Source organism: Pongo abelii, chromosome 16, assembly GCF_028885655.2.
Source record: "Pongo abelii isolate AG06213 chromosome 16, NHGRI_mPonAbe1-v2.0_pri, whole genome shotgun sequence".
NCBI classification, from domain to species: domain Eukaryota; kingdom Metazoa; phylum Chordata; class Mammalia; order Primates; family Hominidae; genus Pongo; species Pongo abelii.
Genome location: NC_072001.2, coordinates 64,791,783 through 64,795,608, shown reverse-complemented (window position 1 = coordinate 64,795,608; position 3,826 = coordinate 64,791,783). Strand labels below are relative to the sequence as shown.

General features: G+C 38.1%; 1 long non-coding RNA gene across 1 annotated transcript; it reads right to left on the bottom strand.

Moving 5' to 3' along the window:
- Positions 1-1,938: 1,938 nt before the first annotated feature.
- LOC100939131 (uncharacterized) lies at positions 1,939-3,407 on the bottom strand. Its single transcript, XR_152154.2, has 2 exons — positions 3,321-3,407; positions 1,939-2,743 (listed from the first exon to the last, which is right to left on the bottom strand). It is a non-coding gene; the product is annotated as an uncharacterized LOC100939131 (long non-coding RNA).
- Between the last annotated feature and the right edge of the window lie 419 nt (positions 3,408-3,826).

Here is a 3,826-nt window from a genome sequence, read left to right as displayed (position 1 = left end):
GAAAAGAATACGATGCCTTAATATTCCTTTTAGTGAAAGTAATTTATAATTTCTTAGAATTATACAATGTTTTTTTGCATTCCTTTCTATTTCTGTAGCCCTTTCTCACCCTTCACTGAATTTGTCTGGACTAAAAGTCCATGCAATTTGCAGAGAATACCGGGAATGGGTCAAAAGATGTGCTTTTTGAACTGCCCAATGAAGCCAAACTAAATCAACACCATAAAAAAGAAAAGTCTACCATCTCTTAGTGCTTCTTGGTGTGAAACCACAATGTAACCAGTTATATTTTTAGTGGAGGAGTCATACAGGCCAGCCTACCTATTGACTATAAAAATCTCTTCTCTGTCAACAGAGGAAAATAATTACAGTATTCATTGAACTTTTACTATGCACTGGGCTCTGTTCTAAGCCCTTCTCTGAGATTATTTCCTTTCATCCTCACAACCACCCCACCAAGTAGTTGCCATTATTGCCTTCATTTTATAGATGAGGCTTAGAAAGTTCAAGTAATTTGTGCAAGGTCACACAGCTAGCCGTGGTGGAGCTGAGATTTGATCTGAGAGTCTGACTCCACAGCGTGTGCTCTTAATCAGTTCATTATCCTGCCACCATTATTTCATTTGTGTGTGTAAGAGCCAGCATCGTTCTGAAAATAAGAGTGCAGATGCACTATACTTATACACACAACACAAGTGAAAGAACATACTGTAGTAGATGCTTAATAAGTGATAGATAAGGATACTTATTGTTATTAAACCTGTTGGCATTTTAAAATCCTTCTAGTAGACAATGTAGCATACGACATAGAGCCTCTCGTCTTCAGGGTCTTCTTGCTTTCTACACTATGCGATGGTATCTATGGTCTTTAAGCCTCAGTTTTCTTTCCCATTGAATGGAGATAGGAAAGATAACTTTCAGCGCAGTGTGAATTAAACAGTTAAAACATATAAAGCCCGTAGACTAAAGCTTGGTACAAAGTAAGTGCTCAATAAATATTAGTTGTTTCTAAGTGAAATAACTTAGAGATGGAAATATCTGCCCCTAGGAAGCTACAAAAAGAGGTTTATACCTGTTCATCAGTAAGGCTTCCATGACTTAGAAAGGGAAGGCACAGGATTGCAAATCATAAAGGTCATCATGGAGCAGTTAGTCATTATCTTCATTTCTGTGTGCCTGATATTTATTTGCACTACATATTCCCGATTTTTCCCCCTTGAATAGCCTCCTCCTAAAAGACCCTGCTTTTCTCTGTAGTTTGGTTAAGACAGTCACTAATCGATTTTACATATACTGCTCTTATGTTGTTTTAAGATTAGAGTGAGTTTCAGCTGGCAAGGGTTTTCATGATTGCTTGTAAGTTCTGTCCATTAGTAATATGGCTGAAGTGAAGAGAAATGTGACCAGTAGTTTAAAGTTAACATGGTACGAAGCTAATGGGGCACTAATTGAGCAGTGAACGCCTAATTAGAAATCACAGAGGGCTTGAGCTGGCATGTGGGGAGTGAAGGTTCCCAGTGAATGCTGAGTTGTGGATTTTGGAAAAAGGACTAAGCTTAGACGTGTCTACACTCTTCTTGCAGCCCAATGGGCCTTGTCATTCCAAATTTTCTGGGCAAGTGGCAGCTTCTGGGAAAGAAATTCTTATTTGTGGGGTTGAAAAGGTGGTAAGAGAAAGTGCTCCCTCTCCTCCTCCACCCCCCACCGAGGATGAAGAGGACAAGCAATTGATTTCTGAGGCAGGCGATCTCTAAACGATTGTGTACTCCCTGATAATTTGGGGAGCTGCTAACATTTATGGAAATGGGAATATATTTAAAATTCAAACATACAATTTCTAGCTATTTCCAACCTCCCATATGTGTATCGCCAAAAGTGAATTTTGAGAGCAGTAGTGGGAAAATACTGCCTGGGGATAAAGAAAAGTTACCGCAGGAGTCTGATTTCTATATTAATTTATTTCACAATAAGAGCAAATTCCTTTCCCTAGGGGAGTATTTGACAGAGTAATTGCACTAGGGAACAGTCACTGTTTCATTTCATTTTCTTTCTCTCTTTTAAACTTTCTTTGTGAAGCAGAGTGTCATAAATCTTCCTGAAAGAGCAGCTTAAACAAGATATGTGGGCTGTGAGATACAGGTTTTATTTGTGTGTGTGTACACGTATATGATGAATATATACACATCCACTCATTCATTGTTGGATTTCAGAATGACATTTTCAACAATTAAAAGTGAAAGTTAAAATTTTTGAGATTAGAGACAATATGAAATGCATCTTTCCAGATTTAGAGAGGGTAAGAGAACACATGCCATCTACATATTACTGATCAGGAGCAAAAACCATAGACCTAAGCTTGAATTGCATTGCTTCTGACCTAGGTAGTAATGATTTTCTTATAAAGATTTCTAAACATTTCAATTGTATCTAAAATATAAATTTTAGTCAACAAACTCCTATACCTGTGATGGGTTTAAAGGTCAATATCTAGTTATTAATTAAAAAAATGCTTAAAGGTAGACAGATCTGAGAGGCATGTCTTTCTGAACTCTAGCCTTTGACTGAGAACTGCGCTCCAGTATCCTGTAAAACGTAGCAGCCTCCTGGTTCCAGACTACTTCTCACCATCCCCAGGGTCTTAGTACTGTCACAGGGTCTTGTTAAGGTCTGGAAAACCTCTATAAACTCAGCTGCACCAAGGTTTAGGGACTGAAGCTGCTGTTCCTCCCTGGAGCATTTGTAGCTGCAAAGACAACACAAGTCAGAGGGACGGATTCCACTATTAGAAACATGGAGTTTCATGCGTGAGGAGGATGTATTTCAGGATGAGAGGTTTTCTGGCATACCTCAGTTATTATCATGAACAAAGCGTGCACGTAATGCTCACATGCTGCATTCTGCAAGGAAAACAAATGCTTACAAAAATAAAAGCGTTACAAAAATTTTAAAAAGTAAGAGAGGTAATCAAAGGCACCAGAAAAATAAGAAGAGAAAAATAAATTGATTCCAAAGGGAAGAATAACAGTTCAAACAGATATTAAATTATGATATTATTACCATTATTTTCATTACTACAAAGGCAATATAACACCAAGAAAGTTAGGAAACTGACAAAAATAGTTTTCATACTCCTTTTCCCAGTAGGAAAATTACTCTTTTTAAAAAAATTATGTTCCAACAATCTCATTTTCTAGATTAAGAAACCGTTAGTTAAAAAATTAACTCATGTGCTGATGATTACACAGGTCAGACAGAACTCATCAAGACTGGCAAACAGGACCTACTTTTAAGGAAGGGTTATAAATTATTTTGGAAAGTACCTTGCTGATTTTCAAGTGCCATCAACTCATGCCAGCCTGTGTCCAATAAAGACTCCATGACCGAAACATTGCATTGGATTGCATTCTCTTTGGCTTACAATAGGAAAGAGAATCCTTTACAAGCATCTCCATAGCCCTAGAACAAATTATGAAAGGAAAACTGGGACAGATGCCAGCATTCCTAACTGGAAGCCCAGCTCATCCCCTCCTGCACTTTGCTACTCTTATTGATTGAATTGTTAAGTCTAGAACGGATGCTGTTCATAGTTTTCTCTGCACGATTTGTCCTTTTAGATAATGGTGGTGCTTCTTTTCATGTGAAAATAAGTTTAGGTTGGGAACAAAAAGGAACAACTCTGTGGGGAAGTTAATATTATGGCCTTTGATAGCAGATGAGGAAACCAAGGCTGAGAAGGTTGAATGGGGAGACTGAGTCAGGCCCTGACTTAGGCCTTCACCCTTCCAAAGCCCATGCTCTCAAACACTAAGTCAAGGCAGAAAATCTG